Source organism: Suncus etruscus, chromosome 15 (assembly GCF_024139225.1).
Source record: "Suncus etruscus isolate mSunEtr1 chromosome 15, mSunEtr1.pri.cur, whole genome shotgun sequence".
NCBI classification, from domain to species: domain Eukaryota; kingdom Metazoa; phylum Chordata; class Mammalia; order Eulipotyphla; family Soricidae; genus Suncus; species Suncus etruscus.
Genome location: NC_064862.1, coordinates 36,577,000 through 36,604,418, shown reverse-complemented (window position 1 = coordinate 36,604,418; position 27,419 = coordinate 36,577,000). Strand labels below are relative to the sequence as shown.

The 27,419-nt window shown below is 39.4% G+C and overlaps 1 protein-coding gene and 1 pseudogene across 1 annotated transcript in view; both read right to left on the bottom strand.

Moving 5' to 3' along the window:
• The window catches only part of LOC126030770 (immunoglobulin lambda-1 light chain-like), a 74,219-nt pseudogene extending 50,449 nt beyond the window's left edge, over positions 1-23,770 (bottom strand).
• Positions 1-27,419, bottom strand: part of LOC126030769 (immunoglobulin lambda-1 light chain-like) — a 180,739-nt gene that overhangs the window by 68,578 nt on the left and 84,742 nt on the right. The window lies entirely within an intron of this gene.

The window sequence follows — 27,419 nt, the reverse complement described above, 5'->3', positions numbered from 1 at the left end:
CAATCCCTAGCATCCCATATGATCCCCCGAGCCAGGAGCGATTTCTGGGTGCATAGCCAGGAGAAACCCTTGAGCATCACCAGGTGTGGCCCCAAAACAAAACAAAACATAAACAAAACAAAACAGAATTAGGAACAGAAATTTCGGTTAAGTTACAGGAATGTATCATTAAAATGCTTTTTATAATTGATTTCCTCCAGTTTTTGTAAAATTATTAATTATGAAAATAATTTTCTATTATGTGATTTAAGTAAAGAATAGAGGATCCTTAGAACAACTGATAATATTGCAGTGATATTGCAGCAGGTAAAGTGCTTGCCTTCCACATGTTTTGCTTGCTCAGTTTCAATCCCTAGCACCTATATTATCCCTTGACCTAGTTAGTAATGGTTAATGAGTGAAAAGCCAGGATAATACCACAAGGATAGTTGGGCATGACACAAACAAAGAAACAAAAATATAATTTCAAACCTTAGATTTCTTTTCTGAGAATATCCCCCCTCCTTCCCAGAAACTCCCTAGAATTGTTGGAGGCACCCTCACCTCAGGCATTCCCCACACACAAAAACCTTCAGTTTCTTAAAGAATCAGTAAAAATTGAGTGGATTGTCAGATATGAAATCCAAGAACTCAGCGGTTCTCATTGTCTGTGAGTGGGGGAGGGGAGATGAAGGATGACTTGTAGAGGAAACAACATTGGAGATAAAGAAGTTTACTTGTACCAGCAGAAGCCAGACTAAACTCCTGTGTTGGTCATCTATGATGGTAGTGATCAGCCCTCTAGATTCCTGAGTGCTCCTCTGACTCCAAATCTGAGGACACGGCTGGCCTGCATACTATTGGTTTGCATACTATTGATCATGCTGACTGTCAGTGTGGAATATTAACAGCATTTTCACAGTGGTATGGGCAGATGAGAACTGAGACACAAACCTCTTCCCCATCTGTGTAGCACTCTTCAGGCCCAAGACCAACAATGAGCTAGTCTATCCTCGATCTAGATCACAGCACCAAGTAAGTCACTAGATCCAGCTCTGTAGTCAGGCTCTGTATGGGAATCATATGGATTGATTATAATTCTTTGGGCAGACACAACATGTACATGTGGACAGCAGAACAATTAACATGGAAAGCTGAACTCCAAGTAATAACTACAGTTTTCTGTCCTGTTCCCCTCACATATCCCAGTATATCTTGTCTATATAAGCATTGTTTGAGTAGTCTTTGGTTATCAGCCAGGACCCATTCCTTGCAGTCTTCAGCTGGGGGAAATATCATTGTTTTCTGAATGTATTGGGGGTGGGGTGAGGAAGAAGTTAAACCTGGACTGCAGACAGGATAAGCACATTTTCAGGCCTCTGAAGAGGAGATAATGCTATCATTTGCAGGGTCGTCCAGGAAATTGACAAAACAGAAATACTCCCAAATATTTTCTCTGTAGCTAAAATCATCCTAATACCAAAAGAAGACAGAGACACCACAAACAGGAAAATTACAGACCAAAATTCTTGATGAATACAGATGAACACAAAATATTAGTTTATAATTTCAACAATTTTTCAAAAAGATCATACCCATGACCAAGTAGGATTCATCCTTGGAATGCAAGGATAGTTTAACATATGCAGGCCAATCCACTTAATAGACCATATTAATAAAAAAAATCGTGTAATCAAATCAATTGATGCAGAGAAAGTATTTGGCAAGATCCAGAACTAAGTCATTTTAGAAGTTGTCTACAATATGGGAATTATCAGGAACTTTCCTCAGTATAATCAAAGCCATTTAGCACAAACCCACAGTGAACAGTAGACTCAGTAGGAAAAACTAAAAGCCTTTCATTTAGTAACAAGAAGGACAGGGTTGCCCACTCTCACCACTTCTATTCAAAATTGTATGGAACTACTTGCAATAGAAATTAAGCCTGAGGTATGCAAACAGAGAGTGCACCCCTTTGTCAGTGAAGTAATCCGCCCTCTGTGTGACTGTTGACTGGGAGAAACTGAGGGAACGTGTTGGCTTTGAGTGTTTCTCTTTTCTGATTTCCTGAAGCTACTCAGAAGACTAGGAAGGGCCCTCCAAAAGCTGTCTCCTGGAGACCCCAGAAGAGCATGGCTGCTCTGCTTCGCTTCGTGGTGCATGCTCTTTCCAACTAATGAACCCCACAACACTCAGAAAAAAATCACACTACAAGCGTGACAATGGGGAAATCTCACAGGCAAACACCATGCACTGAGAATGAAAATGATAGCTCTGATGACCCAAAAAATACAAACATCTGATTAACCTCTCAGATAAGGAGTTTAGTATAGAAATATGGAAGATCTATTCTGCGTCTCTCAGAATAGTCTCACTCATCTATGGATTTTAAGAAAAATAAAAGTCATTTTTGGAACAATCCTTAGAGACAATGAGAGGAGGGCTGAAACTTCCAGCTCACTTCATGAAGCTCACCACAAAGAGTGGTGAGTGCAGTTATAGAAACAACTACACTGAGAACTACCATAATCATGTGAATGAATGAGGGAACTGGAAAGCCTGTCTAGAGTACAGGTGGGGGTGGGGTGGGATGGAGGGAGAATTGGGACATTGGTAATGGGAATATTGCACTGGTGAAGGGGGGTGTTCTTTACATGACTGAAACCTAATCACAATCATATTTGTAATCAAGATGTTTAAATAAAGAAAAAAGAAAGAAAAATATGGAAGATCCTCATGGAAATAAAAGAAAACATAGCTCTAGCTGAACGGAACACAAAGACAGAAATCAGAAAACTCCAAACTGAAATAACAGATCTGAAAAACACGGTAGCTCAATTTAAAAAATTAAGTGGACAGCCTCTTCAGCAGGATAACAACAACTGAGGACAGAATCAGTGAACTGGAAAATCAAATGCAGAACAACTCCATATAGCAGAAGAGATTGGAAAAAAACCTTAAAGCAAATGATCAGACAATGGAAAAAGTATTCAAGGAATGTTAACAGATAAAAATAAAAGTCTTTGATAAACTCAACAGAAACAACATAAGAATCATTGGAGTCCCAGAGCCCAGGAAAGAGATCCCCAGAAAGAATCAACAGTCAAAGACATCATCACAGAGAAACTCCTAGAGCTAAAGACTGCATGCAATCAAATTATCTAATACAATTATTGACCAATTTGAAAGAGGACATCAATAATAACACAATAATTGTGGGAGATGCAAATCAAAACAACTATGAGGTACCATCTCACGCCACAGAGATTGGCACACATCACAAAGAATGAGAACCAGCAGTGCTGGCGGGGATGTGGAGAGAAAGGAACTCTTATCAATGCTGGTGGGAATGCCATCTAGTCCAACCTTTATGGAAAGCAATATGGAGATTCCTACAAAAACTGGAAATTGAGCTACCATACTATCCAGCTATACCACTCCTAGGGATATACCCTAGGAACACAAAAATACAATAAAAAATCCCTTCCTCACACCTATATTCATTGCAGCACTATTTACAATAACCAGACTCTGGAAACAACCAAGATACCCTTCAACAGATGAATGGCTAAAGAAATAATGATACATATACACAATGGAATAATATGCAGCAGTCAGGAGAGATGAAGTCATGAAATTTTCTTATACATGGATGTACATGAAATCTATTATGCTGAGTGAAATAAGTCATATGGAGAGAGCTAGACACAGAATAGACTCACTCATCTATGGTTTAAGAAAAATAAAAAACATTCTTGCAATAATTTTCAGAGACAAAAGAGAAGAGGGCTAGAAGTTCCAGCCCACTACATGAAGCTCACCACAAAGAGTGAGTGCAGTTAGAGAAATAACTACATTGAGAACTATCATAACAAAGTGAATAAATAAGGGAAGTAGAAAGCCTGTTTAGAGTACAGGTGGGAAGGAGGGAGATTTGGGACATTGGTGATGGGAATGTTGCACTGATGAAGGGGGGTGTTCTTTACATGACTGAAACCTAAGTAAAATCATATTTGTAATCAAGGTGTTTAAATAAAGATATTAATAACCACAGTCCTGAAATAAAAACAAAACAAAGTACAAAAATAAAAAACCCCAAGCAACATCAACAATAACAAAAAAATAATTTCTGGTTTGTTTTTGTTTGTTTTGCATAGGCACGGTACATATTGGGAGATTAGAAAGGGGATTACCTTGGCCTAAGAGATACAGGGTTTCTTCTCCCTTGAAGTATACTTTATGGGAATAACTACAGGCTCCTGTTCCCAGCATGCATCCCATATCCCCCTCCTTTACCACCCAGGTTGCTTGTATAAGTGGTCCCCTCTTGTATAAGTGTCTAGCATGTTGTAGATTGGGTGTCAATTCTGTTGTCTTTGGCTTCGGATTTGGTGTTTGAGTCTGATAATTTTTTTATTTCTACTTAATGTTCATATGACAGTCTGGTCTTGGTAACCTCCATTATTTCCCCCTCAATTTGTGAGGCAAAATAAGGTGGTTCAAATTATGTCATTCTGCTTAAATAAAATAAAATAAAATGGGGAAAAAATCTAACAAGCATAATATGAGAGGAGTCTTTCTAGATGCTATAAATATCAATTTAAGAAAAGAAAGGGGAAAAGGGAGAAACATAACAGCAATACTAAAAAAAATTTTTTAAATCAAACAAAAATTTCGAAAAGCACCACAGCAATAAAGACACCAACCATACAATAACCACGGTTCTGAAGTAAAAAACAAAACAAAGTACACACAAAAAAAGAAAGCTTAAGGGAAAAAACAAGCAACAAACAACAACAATAGCAAAACAAACAAAAAGTTAATTTGTGTTTCTCTCTCTCTCTCTCTCTCTTTTTGCCTAGGAACAGTAAATATTGGGGAAATTAGAAAGGGAATTCCCTTGGCCTAAGAGATACAGGCTTTCTCCACCCTTGGAGTATACTGTCATGGGAATAACTACAGGCTCCATACATGCTCTTTTACTCTCCCCTAGGTCCTTTTGTGATGTCTGAAAACTTTCTGCTCAGTCATGGATGATAAAATCAGGCCTCTGTAACTAGATATCTAGGTATTTGCACAGGTCATAGGATGGAGCCTAGGATTGACTCTATTTTTATGGTTCTAGAAGTTCTGTTCCACCACTGTTATTTTCATCAGTCTTCTGTAGTTGGTGGTCTTGGTTTTTGCACCAATCCTAGGATGAAGCCTAGGATAGAGTCTTTCATTATGTTTCCAGAAGTTCTGCTCAGTTGCAGTTGTCTCAGTCACACCTCTGAAATTAGAGATCTTGGTTGTTGTACAGATCGTAGGCCAAAACCTAGACTAGCAGACCCACATTTTTTAAGGCCTCATGTTGAACAGCACTTTCAAGAGCTTATACTCCAGGGATATCTTTCATAATATGATGGGCACTCTCAAAGTACCCAGATCTTTTCATCTTTCTCTTATTCATTCCCAGGGGGTGAGATTAAGTTTACCAAGGCTTTATGGAACTTCTTCCCTTGTAAAAATACATTTGATTTGTATTATGCAAAGAAGTCTTCTTCCAGTTCCAGAATTATGCACTGCTTCCACCTCTCCAAATAGAAAATTTGTTCTAAAGTCATGGTCTGCTGAAGAATCCCAGTAACGCTTGGTATTGTACTCCTGTGCAAAGGTATTTTTCAAAGGACTTGCAGAATTATGTGATGAATTTGTTTCCCTACTTTTTCTGGATTGAAAAGAGGAAAACAATTGCCTTCTTCTTCTTTTGCTGGGACTTACTCACAGCTTTATAGAGGATCATTTTCCTTGAATAGTGACTTGGGCCTGGTCTGTGAATTAAATTTGAGTATTTTTCTTAAATAACTTCTTAGTATGGGTTCACTTTCTTCTTCTTGTTCTTCATAAGAACAAGAAGAGATGGAAAAACACATTTGTGAGATTAATTCTGACCCATCTTAGCTTCTGAGCAGCTTGAAGAGGGTCTAAAAGACCTTCATATTTAGAGTATCTATTTTACTTGCCTCTAACTAGTTGCAAGGTCAGGTGCCTCTAAATTGTTCCTGCGAAGTTCTATCGGTTCACTTATCTCCTGGGACCCATACTAGGGTCTCAAGTAACCTATTTTCAAAAAATTTTAAACACTTATTACCACCTCCATTTCTTCCCACTCAGTGTCACTGATTTCACGCAATTACACTGAATAACATTATCAAGTAAATAACAAACTTGGGTCATTGATTTCATGAATATTCTTGCCATGTTTTATCTTGAAAAACTTAAATACTGAATTATTAATGTCACAACCTGACAGAAATAGTGAGCATCATCTTCAGCGAGAACATTTTGAATGATCAGAGTGGCTGTATCCCCAGAGTTGGTGCCAGAGAAGCGGTCAGGGATCCCCGAGGGTCGGTTTTTATCATTATAGATGACAAGTCGAGGAGCCTGGCTTGGCTTCTGCTGGTACCAGTGAACATTTCTGCTTCCAATGTTCTTTCCCCTGCAGGGCAAATTGGACACTTCTCCCAGGCGTACAGATGATGAGGCTGGCTGATTTAGCTCATAGGAAGATACAGAACCTGCAAGAGAGAGGAGTCAGGTAACAATTACACTCAGCTGTGAGGAGGACCCACCATCATGACCTGTGGCTCTTCCATGGGACCTCACCAACTCTACCCACATCGTCCATCATTAATTACAATGAGCACTCTATGGTCTTGCTGAATATAGAGTTAGAATCAGAATTGTCCCAGAACTGGACCTGGCATACTATGAGCCTGGATACGTCACCTGTGTAGTGAACCAGGATGCCCAGGAGCAGCGGAGTCCAGGCCATGGTGGAGGTGCCTGACCTGTTACTTGTGGCTAAACTCCTCCTTGTACCCTCTTATCCCCTCAGGGGAGAGCTGACGGATGCAAATGAGCCAGGTTCAGGGCTGCTGTTATAGTGTGTGGTTCAGGAGAGAGCCTAAACCAAATGACACATAAATGAGAGGGGCTAAACTACAGTTCCCACCTGCTTCCTAGTAGGCCCTCTGAGACTCAATGAGATTCTGCATAGGCTGTGAATATGTTGTGTTCTCAGTTGTGTGGCTTATAGCACTTACAGTTTATGTTTCCATAAAACATAACTGGTATATTTAGTATAAAGTCTGTCTTAAATGATAATAGTTACTTATTAAAATGCATTTATAACTGATGTCCTTCATTTCTAGAAAGATACATAAAGAACAAAGATCATTCTCCATTAATTGATTCAAGTAAAGTGTAGAGAATCCTTGGTGTTAACAATTAACAATTAACAATGAAAGTGTTAAACCTGCTAGATGAAGCATCTCTTCATACTAAACCAAAAGATCTTCAGATCCTTCAGATCCTAGGGAACTTGGATGGATGTGACCAATTGTGCTTAGATTCCCAGCACCACGTGTTCCCAGACTGTGCATGCTTGACTCATCAAGCATGGCACTATGTCCAGTCAATCTCTGTACCACAAGTGTGATCAGCATCATATCCTTGTGATGAGGTCACCATTTTACCCCAGGCCTCCTGAGAAAGTTTTTGGAATCTCATGTCCCTCTCTCCACATCTACCAGCACTACCATTCCAACCAGCCACAGACACACAGAGACACACAGACACTTGCTTGCTAGCAATTTTATATCCAAGAGTATCTAAGAAAAATTGTGGACAGATCTTTTCTATGTGGGATCCAGGAGAAAGACAGGCAAGGGGTAGGAAATAAGGGAAATGTGGGGCATTGGTGGCAGGACAATTGCACTAATGAAGAGAGAGTGTACATATTTTGACTGAAATCCAACCACGAACATGTCTTTAACCAGAGTCTTTACATAAAAAATTATATTTAAAAATGTTTTCAGAGAACTAGGCAATTTCTATCAATTCAGATAAGGCAGAATTTTTTGTATAGATAGAAAGGCAGATTTTGCTTGCCAGTGTCACGGACTAAATGCAGAAAAAAATGAATAACTTTCTTTGAGTATGAGGCCGATTACTAAACCCCAGTACCTTGGACTTTTTAATCCTATTGCAAATTAAACCCTCGGAGCCCTGACTCACCCCAGGTCCATTGCGTTGACCCAGTGATCCTCTGCCGCCCCCTGCTGGTCATTTCGTGAAGTGGGCCTGCTGGGTAATGCCTGATCAGTGGAGTTTCAGATCCGAAGGCTCAGAGATGAGTCCCTGATTTATAGGAGGTACCAAAGAGGAGGAAATAGGTTTTTCTCTATTAACCTTGCCATGACAATAGTGCATCAGGGCTGAATTTAATCAAGTCAAAGACACATGAAAATATGATCATGCTTACTTGACGAGGACCTGGCAGGGTTGATAAGACAAAACTCTTAAGATTTCTGTGGTGTTTGATTCTCATGCATATTTTTCCTTGGGCAGAGATGAAACAGGGGACAGTCTCTGTGGGTAGCTAATGCCAATCTAGACTGAGAATGAGTATTTAGTAAATTCGGTACAAAGAGGGACGGAACAATGCACCCCTCTAAATTTCTCAATCCCGCTAAAAGCCCATTTTGGTTGAACACTGTGAATAAGACATGGCCTAAAAATGTCTTATTCACAGTAATGTAATGTCTTAAATTTCCATATTGTATATGGAGAAGTAAAATGCACACACCACTATCTCCAAATCCATATTGTTCCATTTTCATTTCAAAGCCAGGTTATTCATCTTCCTAAGTACCTTTACCCTTAGATTAACTTGTCTCTATTTGGGGGCCATGGATACTTTGTGGCCAAGGTCTATAAAGTAATTTATTCTCTCTCTTATGAAGGAATACCCAGATGACATTTATGCTGTGCCTGTCTTTTTTTGAACAAGAATGATAACAGCGGTCCGGAGAGATAGCATGGAGGTAGTGCTTTTGCCTTGCATGCAGAAGGTCGGTGGTTCTAATCCCGGCATCCCATATGGTCCCTGAGCCTGCCAGGAGCAATTTCTGAGCCTAGAGCCAGGAGTAATCCCTGAGCACTGCCAGGTGTGACCCAAAAACAAAAAAACAAAAAAACAAAAAAAAAAAAAGAAAAGAATGATAATTGGACATTTAGCAGCCAATTGTGATAGAAAACCCTTCCTTAAGTCAAATAAAAACCATACATTTAGAAAACAGTAAGAATATTCAACAATAGCCTCTCCATCTTTAGACCAAATTGCCTCCCTAAAGATGAGCTTCTTATTTTTAACAACGTGGAATATTATTTGGGACATAGTTAGATAAAGATCTATACTCAGGGAGCTTGGGTGACAGGAGTTGAGATAAACCCTGCAGTAGCAGATGAACTGATAGATGGCTCAGACACCCAAGCCTTTTTGTCTTGTTGAATTTAGGTATATTCTAAGTGTTTTATTTTTAATTTTATTGAGACCAATGACTCTGTGCTCATGAAACCCATAAATGAGTTCTTCCTGAACCATATGGGATGCTAGGGATTGAGCATGTGTCGATCACATGCAAGGCAAATGACCTATCTACTGTATAATAGCTCTGCTGACACTGGTGTCCCTTTAGAAGACATTTTACTTTTACAACTTTGTTGTATTGTCCTCCTACACTATTTCTGTTTAGTAAAAATAATTGTTAAAAATCTCTGAGCTAAGTTTTTATTTTCATCCAGTAAAATCTTTTCATAATAATTTCAAAATACTCTATCCAGTAGTTTCAACTTCCATCTTTTCTCCTTCCATGCCAGGACTCCCACATTTAGGCTGAAGGAGAGTATCCAGTATAAAATATGTTTGGGTCATTGTTTTCATGATAAATCTTTCTGTTTGAGTTTGAAAACAGTTTACTATACATGATCAAGTTTCTAAATTTTGAAGGCCTCCTCAGTGATGCTTAGGAAGCATGGAGGGTGGGAGGCCCTTGCTTTTCTCAGCCAACTGGATAGGAAGATCAGTTCAGGGACCCAAGCATTCAATTTAGTTCTATTCTCATATTTCTAATGATTCTTGGACCACTCTGTGTGTGAGAGGCCTCCAGTGACACATGGCAGTTGCTTAGTGTCAATAGTACTTGGCATACTTGAGGTACTCTGTTATTTAGGAAGTAAACTCATGATTGGTCTATGTCTTGCATTTCCCCTAAGTGCTGCTCTAAATTTCATATACTCTTTTTTCATTTGCAGCATCAAATTGCTCACATTTTAATCCGGGCAGTAGTGTAGCTATTACTAGGAGTTCATCTTCCTATGCTCACTCCTCTTGACGCTCCCGCTTATAAATAGAACATAGCTACAATAAATTCACCTTTGTTGTGTCACCCCCAAATCATCCCTGGTGAATACTGCATGGAGATTGACTGCAGGGGTGGGGAGTTGAGGGCGGCCAAGGAAAAGCAAGGTCCAGGCAATGGTGGAGGTACCTGCTCCTGTAATTTAAGGTTGAACTCTTGTTCTCCTCTTATCCCTTTAGAAAGAGCTGCTGGGGATGCAAATGAGCAAAACTAAAGCCACTACTTGAGCTGTGTGACTTCAGAAAGGAGCTGAGACCATTACATCCCAGAAGGGGAGGAACTGAACCTACAGTTCTCACCTGCTTCTCAGTAGCTCCTCCCTAATTTTTTTTTTTGAGAATCTCCGTGGTTATGGGAACACTGTATGCTCAGATATCTAGATTGGGACAGTGATACATCATATTTTCAGAATAAGTAACTAAATGCCTGGAAAAGAAATGTGGGTTAAATTATAAGGATGTAACATTAAAATGATTTTATTTTCCATAAATAAATACAATGTTTTTATTTCCATCATTATGGGTAAATTTGTTAAATTACAAAATTAATTTTCTATAATGTGATTAAAGCAAATGATAGAAGATCCTTGGAATAACTGACTACCAAAGAAGGAGAAAAAATTAAAGGTTAAACAAATTAGACCGTGAATCTTCTTTCTCTGGAACAAACTGTATTCTTGTCTTGGGACTGGAGTAATATTACAGCATGAAAGGTGTTTGTCTTACACTTGACTTGCTCAGGTTCAATCCCTAGTACCTCTATAATTTCTTGGCCTGATTATTGATTAATAATTAATGATTAATGAGTGCAAAGCCAGAATAATACTACAATAATAGTTGGGCATGACCCAAACAAAGAAACAAAAATATAATTTTCAATCTTAGATTTCTAGCCTGAGATATATCACCCCTCCTTCTCATGAGCTCCCGAGAATTGTTGGAAACACCCTCACCTCAGGCATTCTCCCCCACACAAAAAAACTTCAGAAACTGAAAAGGTCAATAAAACAATTAATGGACTGTTGGATATGAAGATATCCAAGAATTAAATGGGTTTAGAAAGAGAGTTGATAGCTAGAGGGGAAGGCCATAAAAAGGTACTATAAAGACTCTTTAATTGTTGAATTAATAAAATGCTGTAATTCATGTGGGATGGGGTTCTGTATTCACTTTTCTGACATACTACCTTCCCACAGGAAGATCATCCACAGAGATCTTTACATTAGTTTACTCTTCCATACACACCCCTCTTTGAGATACAAAAATGTCTTTTGGGTTGATAGGCCCTTCCTCCCTTGTTGATTATCCCTGAATAATAAATACTGTAAGTGAAAGTCAGATAGGGCTCTTAGTATCTGAGAGCCCCCTGGCTCCATGCTTTTCTCTATTCTGTTTGTCTTGTTTTTTTAATCCTTGCAAGTCCCAGCTTTAAGCCTGTACACCTGGGAATGGATCCCTGGCAGTGAACACTGAAAACAATGACCAGAACTGAGCTGTGTGGATACCTGGAAAATCTGAATGTGTTTTCAGAGAAACAGGAAATTTCTACAAGATTCAGGTCAGAGAGAAAGTCACAATTTGTTCACCAGTATCAGGGATAAGATAGGAAAATGCATATCTTTTTCTTAGATATCAGTTTTGTCACTAAATAACAGTAGCCTGACCATTCTCATACTACTTCAAATTAAACCTTCTGTAGCCCTGACCCACCCTAGCTCCACTAGACTTTACTCAGTGATTTTCTGCTTCCCCTGAAGTTCATTCTGTGCAGTGGGAGGTGTTGGGAAGTCCTAGTTAATAGAGCCTCTATCACGGGGTTTAGGAATGAGTCTTTGATCCATGAAGGCAACCAAGGAAGAGGAGTCAACTTTTTTTCTCTGGATCCTGTGTGTATCCAGACTGAGACTTTTGAACTAAGTTCCCAGTGAGACATAAAAACATGAACAGGACCATTTGAATTGGAACTGGCAGGGCTGGTAAGATGATCCTCTGTAATATGGATCTGGTCCCAGGAGTAGAATTACTTCTGCATAGTCAAGTCATTGACTTGGCCTAATTATCACATTTGGAACAATTACCAACTTCATTGTGTATGAAAGACAGCAAGTCTTTTTGTTTAATAGAGGAAAAATTTATGGATTTGGATACAGTACTGCAGAGGATAATACAACTTTTCTTTAACAAATAATGAGACATTGCATACAGATTGCGTGAAACACTGAAGTACTATCTATGTGCATAGGAAAAATAATCCCATCTGTTCACTCCCCTCTGCCGGATCTAAACCCTAATTGTAGCTGGGACTGGGGCTCTGCAGGAGCAATTGTCTTGTGTACTAAGGATGTGGTTTTGAACCTCAAACTCAAAGAGGCAATTAAAAATTTTAATCACAGTGCTATGCAAAGCGTAGTTATAATGCTTCATGCAAACAACATGCCAACACCCTCTCAGAATGTTTGTTTTCTTCCAACATTGTTAAAAGTGTCTCATTCTATTAGCCCCTCCTCATATCCCCGCACTATGACAAGATTATAAACAAAATCTAACTGGCTACAAAATTGAAATTGCAGTGCATTTAGATATGGATGATAAGAAAAGGGGGGGATAGGGGCACTTTGGTAGCAGGTATTGTGTTGGAATGTTGTACATATGTAGTCTTACTTTTGACTGCCTAGTAATTGTGAATCACCTTGACCAAGAAACAATCATATACCTTCAAATCTGTTCTTTCTGTTACTGACATCTAATGTTATTCCAATGTGCTGCAAAAAATGCTTTATGTATTTTAATGTAACTATTTCTTTTATTAAAGTGGACTAGGATATGCCAGTGATGGTAATTCCAGAAAAACATGTGTTCTGTGCTGGAGAGTTGGTTTATAATGATGTTCAAATCTCTATTTCTATATTTATGCTCTGTTTCAATATTTATCCATGGCATTACCATATTGTTGTGTGTTTTTTGTAATATTGTTTTGCCTGTCGTCCCACCTGGATCTTCCAGGTGGGGGTGATTAAGGAAAAAATAAAATAGTTTGTTGGGGAGGCATAAGGGACTTTTTTTTGCTAGAACTGACGGCTAGTTCAGTTGGCTTTTTGGAGCTGGCTGAAGACTGTCAAAAGACTCTCTTTGCTGAACCTTTGGTCCCCTAATCTTTTGTCTGTGTTGATTATTTACTCTGGAATGGATCCTGGCAGTGAACACTGAAAACAATGAATACTGTAAGTGAAAGTCAGATAGGGCTCTCAGATACTGAGAGCCCCCTGGCTCCATGCTTTTCTCTATTATGTTTGTCTTGGTTTTTTTTTAATCCTTGCCAGTCCCATCTTTAAGCCTGTACACCTGGGAATGGATCCCTGGTAGTGAACACTGAAAACAATGACCAGAACTGAGCTGTGTGGATACCTGGAAAATCTGAATGTGTTTTCAGAGAAACAGGCAATTTCTACAAGATTCAGGTCAGAGAGAAAGGCAGAATTTGCTCACCAGTATCAGGGATAAGATAGGAAAATGCATATCTTTTTCTTAGATATCAGTTTTGTCACTAAATAACAGTAGCCTGACCATTCCCATACTACTTCAAATTAAACCTTCTGTAGCCCTGACCCACCCTAGCTCCACTAGACTTTACTCAGTGATTCTCTGCCCCCCTGAAGTTCATTCTGTGCAGTGGGAGGTGTTGGGAAGTCCTAGTTAATAGAGCTTCTATCACAGAGTTTAGGAATGAGTGTCTCATTCTATTAGCCCCTCCTCATATCCCCGCACTATGACAAGATTTTAACCAAAATCTAACTGGCTACAAAATTGAAATTGCAGTGCATTAATCATTCTGCTGTCCACATATACAGGAAAACTGCAGACCCTTGTGTCTGCCCAGAGAATCATCATCAATCCATATGATTCCTGTACAGAGCCTGACTACAGTGACTCTCTTGGTGCTGTGATCTAGATCAGAGATAGACTAGCTCATTGCTGGTCTTGGGTCTGAAGAATGCTACACAGATGTGGAAGAGGTTTGTGTCTCAGTTCCCCATCTGTACTACCACTGTGAATTGCTTTTAATAGACCATACTGAACAGTAATAGTCTGCCTCATCTATAGCTTGCAAACCCTAATGGTCTGGGTGCCCATTTTCATGAATTTGGAGTTGAAAAGCAGTCAGAGCTCCTGAGGACATTCACTACCATCATAGATGATCAATATAGGAGTTTAGCCTGGCTTCTGCTGTAAACTTCATTAGCTCCAATATTGTTTCCTCTACAGGTCATCCTTGTTCTCCCCTTGAAACTTACAGACTATGAGCATGGCTGATTTAGTTCATAAGAAGACATAGAACCAACAAGAGAGAGGAGTCAAAAGGTAACAATGAAGGTCATACCAGAGGAGACATTCATACTAATGTTTTGTATCAATTCTGTGATGAGGTCCAGATGAGCTTGTTATTGTGTTGAAAGGCTTCCTGAACCTGGAGAAGATTGTGATACAAATGGGAGAGAGGTTTTTGTCTCAGTTCCCCATCTGTTCATGTCACTGTGAGCTCCAGTACCACTGTCCCACACCTGACAGAAATAGTGAGCCTCATCTTCAGCGAGAGCATTTTGAATGATCAGAGTGGCTGTGTCCCCAGAGTTGGTGCCAGAGAAGCGGTCAGGGATCACCGAGGGTCGGTTTTTATCATTATAGATGACAAGTTGAGGAGCCTGGCTTGGCTTCTGCTGGTACCAGTGTACATGTTTGCTTCCAATGTTCTTTCCCCTGCAGGGCAAATTGGACACTTCTCCCAGGCGTACAGATGATGAGGCTGGCTGATTTAACTCATAGGAAGATACAGAACCTGCAAGAGAGAGAAGTCAGGTAACAATTACACTCAGCTGTGAGGAGACCCATCATCATGACCTGTCACTCTTCCGTGGGACCTCACCAACTCTGCCCACATCCACCATCATTACAATGAGCAGTCTATGGTCTCGTTGTTTATAGAGTTAGAATCAGGATTGTCCCAGAACTTGACCTGGCATACTATGAGCCTGGATACGTCACCTGTGTAGTGAACCAGGATGCCCAGGAGCAGCGGAGTCCAGGCCATGGTGGAGGTTCCTGACCTGTTCCTTGTGGCTAAACTCCTCCTTGTACCCTCTTATCCCCTCAGGGGAGAGCTGACGGATGCAAATGAGCCAGGTTCAGGGCTGCTGTTATAGAGTGTGGTTCAGGAGAGAGCTCAAACCAAATGACACATAAATGAGAGGGGCTAAACTACAGTTCCCACCTGCTGCCTAGTAGGCCCTCTGAGACTCAATGAGATTCTGCATAGGCTGTGAATATGTTGTGTTCTCAGTTGTGTGGCTTATAGCACTGACAGTTTATGTTTCCATAAAACATAACTGGTATATTACTATAAAGTCTGTCTTAAATGATAATACTTGGGGCCGGAGAGATAGCATGGAGGTAAGGTGTTTGCCTTTCATGCAGAAGGTCATCGGTTCGAATCCCGGCGTCCCATATGGTCCCCTGTGCCTGCCAGGAGCAATTTCTGAGCATGGAGCCAGGAGTAACCCCTGAGCACTGCCGGGTGTGACCCAAAAACCACAAAAAAAAAATATTAAATGATAATACTTATTAAATGCATTTATAACTGATTTTCTTCATTTCTAGAAAGATACATAAAGAACAAAGATCATTCTCCATTAATTGATTTAAGTAAAGGATAGAGAATCCTTGCTGTTAACAAATAACAAAGGGGATGAAAGTGTTAAACCTGCTAGATGAAGCATCTCTTCATACTAAACCTAAAGATCTTCAGATCCTTCAGATCCTAGGGAACTTGGATGGATGTGACCAATTGTGCTTAGATTCCCAGCACCACGTGTTCCCAGACTGTTTATGTTTGACCCATCAAGCATGGCACTGTGTCCAGTCAATCTCTGTACCACAAGTGTGATCAGCATCATATCCTTGTGATGAGGTCACCATTTTACCCCAGGCCTCCTGAGAAAGTTTTTGGAATCTCATGTCCCTCTCTCCACATCTAACAGCACTACCATTCCAACCAGCCACAGACACACAGACACACACAGACACCTGCTTGCTAGCAATTTCATATCCAAGAGTATCTAAGAAAAATTGTGGACAGATCTTTTCCATGTGGGATCCAGGAGAAAGACAGGCAAGGGGTAGGAAATAAGGGAAATGTGGGGCATTAGTGGCAGGACAATTGCACTAATGAAGAGAGGGTGTACATATTTTGATTGAAATCCAACCACGAACATGTCTTTAACCACAGTCTTTACATAAAAAATTATTTTTAAAAATGTTTTCAGAGAACTAGGCAATTTCTATCAATTCAGATAAGGCAGAGTTTTTTGTATAGATAGAAAGGCAGATTTTGCTCGCCAGTGTCACGGACTAAATGCAGGAAAAATATGAACAACTTTCTTTGAGTATGAGGCCGATTACTAAACCCCAGTACCTTGGACTTTTTAATCCTACTGCAAATTAAACCCTCGGAGCCCTGACTCACCCCAGGTCCATTGTGTTTACCCAGTGATACTCTGCCGCCACCTGGTGGTCATTTTAGAAGTGGGACTGCTGGGAAATGGCTGGGTCAGTGGAATTTCAGATCCGAAGGCTCAGAGGTGAGTCCCTGATTTACAGGAGGTACCAAAGAGGAGGAACTAGATTTTTCTCTATTGACCTTGCCATAACAATAGTGCATCAGGGCTGGATTTCATCAAGTCAAAGACACATGAAAACATGGTCATGCTTACTTGGACGAGGAACTGGCAGGGTTGATAAGACAAAGCTCTAAGATTTCTGTGGTGTTTGGTTCTCATGCATATTTTTCCTTGGGCAGAGATGAAACAGGGGACTTCTCTGTGGGTAGCTAATGCCAATCTAGACTGAGAATGAGTATTTAGTAAATTCGGTACAAAGAGGGACGGAGCTCTCCACCCCTCTAAATTCCTCAATCTCTCTAAAAGCCCATTTTGGTTGAACACTGTGAATAAGACATGGCCTAAAAAGGTCATGTAATGTCTTAAATTTCCATATTGTATATGGAGAAGTAAAATGCACACACCACTATCTCCAAATCCATATTGTTCCATTTTTCATTTCAAAGCCAGGTTATTATTCATCTTCCTAAGTACCTTTACCCTTAGATTAACTTGTCTCTATTTGGGGGCCATGGATACTTTGTGGCCAAGGTCTACAAAGTAATTTATTCTCTGCTCTTATGAAGGAATACCCAGATGACATTTATGCTGTGCCTGTCTTTTTTTTGAACAAGAACGATAACTGGGGTCCGGAGAGATAGCATGGAGGTAGTGCTTTTGCCTTGCATGCAGAAGGTCGGTGGTTCTAATCCCGGCATCTCATATGGTCCCCTGAGCCTGCCAGGAGCAATTTCTGAGCCTAGAGCCAGGAGTAACCCCTGAGCGCTGCCTGGTGTGACCCCCCAAAAAAAAACAAAAAACAAAAAAAAAGAGAAAAGAATGATAACTGGACATTTAGCAGCCAATTGTGATAGAAAACTCTTCCTTAAGTCAAATAAAAACCATACATTTAGAAAAGAATAAGAATATTCAACAATAGCCTCTCCATCTTTAGACCAAATTGCCTCCCTAAAGATGAGCTTCTTATTTTTAACAACGTGGAATATTATTTGGGACATAGTTAGATAAAGATCTATACTCAGGGAGCTTGGGCGACAAGAGTTGAGATAAACCCTACAGTGACAGATGAACTGATAGATGGCTCAGAAACCCAAGGCTTTTTGTCTTGTTGAATTTAGGTATATTTTAAGTGTTTTATTTTTAATTTTATTGAGACCAATGACTCTGTGCTCATGAAACCCATAATTGAGTTCTTCCTGAACCATAAGGGATGCTAGGGATTGAACATGTGTCAATCACATGCAAGGCAAATGACCTATCTACTGGATAATAGCTCTGCTAACACTGGTGTCCCTTTAGAAGACATTTTAGTTTTACAACTTTGTTGTATTGTCCTCCTACACTATTTCTGTTTAGTAAATATAATTGTTAAAAATCTCTGAGCTAAGTTTTTATTATCATCCAGTAAAATCTTTTCATAATAATTTCAACATACTCTATCCAGTAGTTTCAACTTCCATCTTTTCTCCTTCCATGCCAGGACTCACACATTTAGGCTAAATGAGACTATCCAGTATAAAATATGTTTGGGTCATTGTTTTCATGATAAATCTTTCTGTGTTTGAGTTTGAAAACAGTTTACTATATATGATCAAGTTTCTAAATTTTGAAGGCCTCCTCAGTGATGCTTAGGAAGCATGGAGGGTGGGAGGCCCTTGCCTTTCTCAGCCAACCGGACAGGAAAGTCAGTTCAGGGACTCAAACATTTAATTTAGTTCTATTCTCATATTTCTAATGATTCTTGGACCACTCTCTCTGTGTTAGGCCTCCAGTGACACATGGCAGTTGCTTAGTGTCAATAGTACTTGGCATACTTGAGGTACTCTGTTATTTAGGAAGTAAACTCATGATTGGTCTATGTCTTGCATTTCCCCTAAGTGCTGCTCTAAATTTCATATACTCTTTTCTCATTTGCAGCATCAAATTGCTCACATTTTAATCCGGGCAGTAGTGTAGCTATTACTAGGAGTTCATCTTCCTATGCTCACTCCTCTTGAGGCTCTCGCATATAAATAGAACATAGCTACAATAAATTCACCTTTGTTGTGTCACCCCAAAATCATCCCTGGTGAATACTGCATGGAGATTGACTGCAGGGGTGGGGAGTTGAGGGTGGCCAAGGAAAAGCAAGGTCCAGACAATGGTGGAGGTACCTGCTCCTGTAATTTAAGGTTGAACTCTTGTTCTCCTCTTATCCCTTTAGAAAGAGCTGCTGGGGATGCAAATGAGCAAAACTAAAGCCACTACTTGAGGTGTGTGACTTCAGAAAGGAGCTGAGACCATTACATCCCAGAAGGGGAGGAACTGACCCTACAGTCCTCACCTGCTTCTCAGTAGCTCCTCCCTAATTTTTTTTTTTTTTTAGAATCTCAGTGGTTATGGGAACACTGTATGCTCAGATATCTGGATTGGGACAGTGATACATCATATTTTCAGAATAAGTAACTAAATGCTTGGAACAGAAATTTGGGTTAAATTATAAGGATGTAACATTAAAATGCTTTTATTTTTCATAAATAAATACAATGATACATCATATTTTCAGAATAAGTAACTAAATGCCTGGAACAAAATTTGGGTTAAATTATAAAACTGTAATATTAAAATGCTTTTATTTTCCATAAATAAATACAATGTTTTTATTTCCATCATTATGGGTAAATCTGTTAAATTACAAAATTAATTTTCTATAATGTGATTAAAGCAAATGATAGAAGATCCTTAGAATAACTGGCTGCCAAAGAAGGAGAAAAAATTAAAGGTTAAACAAATTAGACCGTGAATCTTCTTTCTCTAGAACAAACTGTATTCTTGTCTTTGGACTGCAGTAATATTACAGCATGAAAGGTGTTTGTCTTACACCTGACTTGCTCAGGTTCAATCCCTAGTACCTTTATGATTTCTTGACCTGATTATTGATTAATAATTAATGATTAATGAGTGTAAAGCCAGGATAATACCACAATAATAGTTGGGCATGCCCCAAACAAAGAAACAAAAATATAATTTTAAATCTTAGGTTTCTTGCCTGAGATATATCACCCCTCCTTCTCATGAGCTCCAGAGAATTGTTGGACGCACCCTCACCTCAGGCATTCTCCCCCACACATAAAAACTTCAGAAACTGAAAGGGCCAATAAAAAAATTAATGGACTGTTGGGTATGAAGATACCCAAGAATTAAATGGGTTTAGCAAGAGAGTTGATAGCTAGAGGGGAAGGCCATAAAAAGGTACTATAAAGACTCTTTAATTGTTGAATTAATAAAATGCTGTAATTCATGTGGGATGGGGTTCTGAATTCACTTTTCTGACATGCTACCTTCCCAAAGAAAGATCATCCACAGAAATCTTTACATTAGTTTACTCTTCCATACACACGCCTCTTTGAGATACAAAAATGTCTTTTGGGTTGATAGGCCCTTCCTCCCTTGTTGATTATCCCTGAATAATAAATACTGTAAGTGAAAGTCAGATAGGGCTCTCAGATATTGAGAGCCCCCTGGCTCCATGCTTTTCTCTATTACGTTTGTCTTTTTTTTTTTAATCCTTGCAAGTCCCAGCTTTAAGCCTGTACACCTGGGAATGGATCCCTGGCAGTGAACACTGAAAACAATGAACAGAACTGAGCTGTGTGGATACCTGGGAAATCTGAATGTGTTTTCAGAGAAACAGGCAATTTCTACAAGATTCAGGTCAGAGAGAAAGGCAGAATTTGCTCATCAGTATCAGGGATAAGATAGAAAAATGCATATCTCTTTCTTAGATATCAGTTTTGTCACTAAATAACAGTAGCCTGACCATTCCCATACTACTTCAAATTAAACCTTCTGTAGCCCTGACCCACCCTAGCTCCACTAGACTTTACTCTGTGATTCTCTGCTTCCCCTGAAGTTCATTCTGTGCAGTGGGAGGTGTTGGGAAGACCTAGTTAATAGAGCCTCTAACACAGGGTTTAGGAATGAGTCTTTGATCCATGAAGGCAACCAAGGAAGAGGAGTCAACTTTTTTTCTCTGGATCCTTGTGTATCCAGACTGAGACTGTTGAACTAAGTTCCCAGTGAGACTTAAAAATATGAACAAGTCCATTTGAATTGAAACTGGCAAAGCCGGTGAGATGATCCTCTGTAATATGGATCTGGTCCCATGAGTAGAATTACTTCTGCATAGTCAAGTCATTGACTTGGCCTAATTATCACATTTGGAACAATTACCAACTTTATTGTGTATGAAAGACAGCAAGTCTTTTTGTTTAATAGAGGATAAATTTATGGATTTGGATACAGTACTGCAGAGGATAATACAACTTTTCTTTAACAAATAATGAGACATTGCATACAGATTGCGTGAAACACTGAAGTAGTACTATATATGTGCATAGGAAAAATAATCCCATCTTTTCATTCCCCTCTGCTGGATCTAACCCTAATTGTAGCTGGGACTGGGGCTCTGCAGGAGCAATTGTCTTGTGTACTAAGGATGTGGTTTTGACCCTCAAACTCAAAGAGGCAATTAAAAATTTTAATCACGGTGCTATGCAAAGCGTAGTTATAATGCTTCATGCAGACAACATGCCAACACCCTCTCACAATGTTTGTTTTCTTCCAACATTCATTCTATTAGCCCCTCCTCATATCCCCACACTATGACAAGATTTTAAACAAAATCTAACTGGCTACAAAATTGCAATGCATTTAGATATGCATGATAAGAAAAGGGAGGATAGGGGCACTTTGGTTGCAGGTGTGGTGTTGGAATGTTGTACATATGTAGTCTTTCTTTTGACTGCCTAGTAATTGTGAATCACCTTGACCAAGAAACAATAGTATACTTCCAAATCGGTTCTTTCTGTTACTGACATCTAATGTTATTCCAGTGTGCTGCAAATAATGGCTTTATGTATTTAAATGTAACTATTTCTTTTATTCCAGTGGACTAGGATATGCCAGTGATGGTAATTCCAGAAAAACGTGTGTTCTGTGCTGGGGGGTTGATTTATAATGATGTTCAAATCTCTATTTCTATATTTATGCTCTGTTTCAATATTTATCCATGGCATTATCATATTGTTGTGTATTTTTTGTAATATTGTTTTTGCCTGTCGTCCCACCTGGATCTTCCAGGTGGGGGTGATTAAGGAAAGAATAAAACAGCTTGTTGGGGAGGCATAAGGAGCTTTTTTTTTTTTTTTTTTTTTTGCCAGAACTGATGGCTGGTTCGGTTGGCTTTTTGGAGCTGGCTGCAGACTGACAAAAGACTCTGTTTGCTGAACCTTTGGTCCCCTAATCTTTTGTCTGTGTTGATTATTTACTCCGGATATTATTACCAAGGTCTTCCCAAAAAGGGGGGATGAAAGAATGGGATTTAATTTATCTTTCTGGGAGCTATTTGTGGACTCAGAAATAATAAATAAAGAGTTCAAATTCCACCAACACCATATTTGATGTCTCTTATTTATTTCTATTGATTCATGTTTCTTTCTTTCTTTTTTTCATTTACAACACGATTCACATTTCTAACTGGCCTCATTAGTCTTTTGTCTGAGATAAAGATTTTATTATTTCTTGTGTGATGATGTGAGAGTGACTAGGTCTCACTTTTTCACATGTCTGGTAGTTGTTTTACTAAAAATTTTGGAAAGGTGTTTGATTTACATAGACAATTTATAGTTTTTGTTTTTTGTTTAATTATTTTAAATACTTTCTCCATCGTTTCTTGCTTATACTGCTTTTCAAGGTATTTGCTCTTCGGATTTTGTGTTTCACCAGAAAAAATATTCTGTTTTTTTGATACTTTTTTAAAAAATTTTCTTGAGCCATCTGTACATACCACTGTGAATTGCTTTTAATAGACCATACTGAACAGTAATAGTCAGCCTCATCTACAGTGTGCAAACCCTAATGGTCTGGGTGCCCATTTCCATGAATTTGGAGTTGAAAAGCAGTCAGAGCTCATGAGGACATTCACTACCATAATAGATGATCAATACAGGAGTTTAGCCTGGCTTCTGCAGTAAACTTCATTAGCTCCAATATTGTTTCCTCTACAGGTCATCCTTGTTCTCCCCTTGAAACTCACAGACTATGAGCATGGCTGATTTAGCTCATAAGAAGACATAGAACCAACAAGAGAGAGGAGTCAAAAGGTAACAATAAAGGTCATACCAGAGGAGACACTCATATTAATGTTTTGTATCAATTCTGTGATGAGGTCCAGATGAGCTTGTTATTGTGTTGAAAGGCTTCCTGAAGCTGGAGAAGATTGTGATACAAATGGGAGAGAGGTTTTTGTCACAGTTCCCCATCTGTTCATGTCACTGTGAGCTCCAGTACCACTGTCCCACACCTGACAGAAATAGTGAGCCTCATCTTCAGCGAGAACATTTTGAATGATCAGAGTGGCTGTGTCCCCAGAGTTGGAGCCAGAGAAGCGGTCAGGGATCCCCGAGGGCCGGTTTTTATCACTATAGATGACAAGTCGTGGAGCCTGGCTTGGCTTCTGCTGGTACCAGTGAACAGCTTTGCTTCCAATGTTCTTTCCCCTGCAGGGCACATTGGCCACTTCTCCCAGGCGTACAGATGATGAGGCTGGCTGATTTAGCTCATAGGAAGATACAGAACCTGCAAGAGAGAGAAGTCAGGTAACAATTACACTCAGCTGTGAGGAGTCCCCATTATCATGACCTGTTGCTCTTCCATGGGACCTCACCAACTCTACCCACATCGACCATCATTACAATGAGCACTCTATGGTCTTGCTGAATATAGAGTTAGAATCAGGATTGTCCCAGAACTGGACCTGGCATACTATGAGCCTGGATATATCACCTGTGTAGTGAACCAGGATGCCCAGGAGCAGCAGAGTCCAGGCCATGGTGGAGGTGCCTGACCTGTTACTTGTGGCTAAACTCCTCCTTGTACCCTCTTATCCCCTCAGGGGAGAGCTGATGGATGCAAATGAGCCAGGTTCAGTGCTGCTGTTATAGTGTGTGGTTCAGGAGAGAGCCCAAACCAAATGACACATAAATGAGAGAGCCTAAACTACAGTTCCCACCTGCTGCCTAGTAGGCCCTCTGAGACTCAATGAGATTCTGCATAGGCTGTGAATACGTTGTGTTCTCAGTTGTGTGGCTTATAGCTCCTCTCTCTTGTTGGTTCTATGTCTTCTTATGAGCTAAATCAGCCATGCTCATAGTCTCATAGCACTGACAGTTTATGTCTTCATAAAACATAACTGGTATATTAGTATAAAGTCTGTATTAAATGATAATAGTTACTTATTAAAATGCATTTATAACTGTTTTCCTTCATTTCTAGAAAGATACATAAGGAACAAAGATCATTCTCCATTAATTTATTCAAATAAAGGATAGAGAATCCTTGGTGTTAACAAATAACAAAGGGGATGAAAGTGTTAAACCTGCTAGATGAAGCATCTTTTCATACTAAACCAAAAGATCTTCAGATCCTTCAGATCCTAGGGAACTTGGATGGATGTGACCAATTGTGTTTAGATTCCTAGCACCACGTGTTCCCAGACTGTTCATGTTTGACCCATCAAGCATGGCACTGTGTCCAGTCAATCTCTGTACCACAAGTGTGATCAGCATCATATCCTTGTGATGAGGTCACCATTTCACCCCAGGCCTCCTGAGAAAGTTTTTGGAATCTCATGTCCCTCTCTACACATCTAACAGCACTACCATTCCAACCAGCCACAGACACACAGACACCTGCTTGCTAGCAATTTTATATCCAAGAGTATCTAAGAAAAATTGTGGACAGATCTTTTCTATGTGGGATCCAGGAGAAAGACAGGCAAGGGGTAGGAAATAAGGGAAATGTGGTGCATTGGTGGCAGGACAATTGCACTAGTGAAGAGAGAGTGTACATATTATGACTGAAATAAGGGAAATGTGGGGCATTAGTGGCAGGACAATTGCACTAATGAAGAGAGGGTGTACATATTTTGATTGAAATCCAACCACGAACATGTTTTTAACCACAGTCTTTACATAAAAAATTATATTTAAAAATGTTTTCAGAGAACTAGGCAATTTCTATCAATTCAGATAAGGCAGAATTTTTTGTATAGATAGAAAGGCAGATTTTGCTCGCCAGTGTCACGGACTAAATGCAGAAAAAAATGAATAACTGTCTTTGAGTATGAGGCCGATTACTAAACCCCAGTACCTTGGACTTTTTAAATCTACTGCAAATTAAACCCTCCGAGCCCTGACTCACCCCAGGTCCATTGTGTATACTCAGTGATTCTCTGCTTCCCCCTGCCGGTCATTTCTTGAAGTGGGCCTGCTGGGTAATGCCTGATCAGTGGAGTTTCAGATCCGAAGGCTCAGATACAACTTTGTTGTATTGTCCTCCTACACTATTTCTGTTTAGTAAAAATAATTGTTAAAAATCTCTGAGCTAAGTTTTTATTTTCATCCAGTAAAATCTTTTCATAATAATTTCAAAATACTCTATCCAGTAGTTTCAACTTCCATCTTTACTCCTTCCATGCCACAACTCACACATTTAGGCTGAATGAGACTATCCAGTATAAAATATGTTTGTGTCATTGTTTTCATGATAAATCTTTCTGTGTTTGAGTTTGAAAACAGTTTACTATACATGATCAAGTCTCTAAATTTTGAAGGCCTCCTCAGTGATGTAACTAAATGCCTGGAACAGAAATCTGTGTTAAATTATAAGAATGTAACATTAAAATGCTTTTATTTTTCATAAATAAATAGAATGTTTTTATTTCCATCATTATGGGTAAATTTGTTAAATTACAAAATTAATTTTTTATAATGTAAAAAGCAAATGATAGAAGATCCTTGGAATAACTGACTACCAAAGAAGGAGAAAAAATTAAAGGTTAAACAAATTAGACTGTGAATCTTCTTTCTCTAGAACAAACTGTATTCTTGTCTTGGGACTGGAGTAGTATTACAGCATGAAAGGTGTTTGTCTTATACTTGACTTACTCAGGTTCAATCCCTAGTAACTATATGATTTCTTGACCTGATTATTGATTAATAATTAATGCTTAATGAGTGCAAAGCCAGGATAATACCACATGACCTAAACAAAGAATCAAAAATATAATTTTAAATCTTAGGTATCTTGCTTGAGATATATCACCCCTCCTTCTCATGAGCTCCAGAGAATTGTTGGAAGTACCCTCACTTCAGAAACTGAAAGGGTCAATAAAAAAAAAATTAATGGACTGTTGGGTATGAAGATATCCAAGAATTAAATGGGTTTAGCAAGAGAGTTGGTAGCCAGAGGGGAAGGCCATAAAAATGTACGATAAAGACTCTTTAATTGTTGAATTAATAAAATGCTGTAATTCACGTGGAATGGGGTTTTGTATTCACTTTTCTGACATACTACCTTCCCAAAGAAAGATCATCCACAGAGATCTTTACATTAGTTTACTCTTCCATACACACCCCTCTTTTTTTGGGGGGGGGGGTTTTGGGCCACACCCGGTAATGCTCAGGGGTTACTCCTGGCTATGTGCTCAGAAGTTGCTCCTGTCTTGGGGGACCATATGGGACACCGGGGGATAGAACCGCGGTCCATCCAAGGCTAGCGCAGGCAAGGCAGGCACCTTACCTTCAGCGCCACAGCCCGGCCCCAACACACCCCTCTTTGAGATACAAAAATGTCTTTTGGGTTGATAGGCCCTTCCTCCCTTGTTGATTATCCCTGAATAATAAATACTGTAAGTGAAAGTCAGATAGGGCCCTCAGATATTGAGAGCCCCCTGGCTCCATGCTTTTCTCTATTATGTTTGTCTTTTTTTTTAATCCTTGCAAGTCCCAGCTTTAAGCCTGTACACCTGGGAATGGATCCCTGGCAGTGAACACTGAAAACAATGAACAGAACTGAGCTGTGTGGATACCTGGGAAATCTGAATGTGTTTTCAGAGAAACAGGCAATTTCTACAAGATTCAGGTCAGAGAGAAAGGCAGAATTTGCTCACCAGTATCAGGGATTAGATAGGAAAATGCATATCTTTTTCTTAGATGTCAGTTTTGTCACTAAATAACAGTAGCCTGACCATTCCCATACTACTTCAAATTAAACCTTCTGTAGCCCTGACCCACCCTAGCTCCACTAGACTTTACTCAGTGATTCTCTGCTTCCCCTGAAGTTCATTCTGTGCAGTGGGAGGTGTTGGGAAGTCCTAGTTAATAGAGCTTCTATCACAGGGTTTAGGAATGAGTCTTTGATCCATGGAGGATCATTGCTCATGCTTAGAGACCATAGGGAATGCCAGAAATTTAATGCCAGTCAGCCACATGCAAGGAAACAAGCCCTACAAGTTTTATTGTCTCTCTGGCAATGTGAATGTCCATTTTTAAGAAATTTTAGTATAACTTTAGTGTCTCCTCTTCTTCCACTATGATCATCTTATACGTAAGAATTTGTTAAAGATCTTACATAGTGCTTAAAGTTTCCAAATGTTACAATATTTGGTTATCATTTTTTTTTAAAAATTGTAACACTAG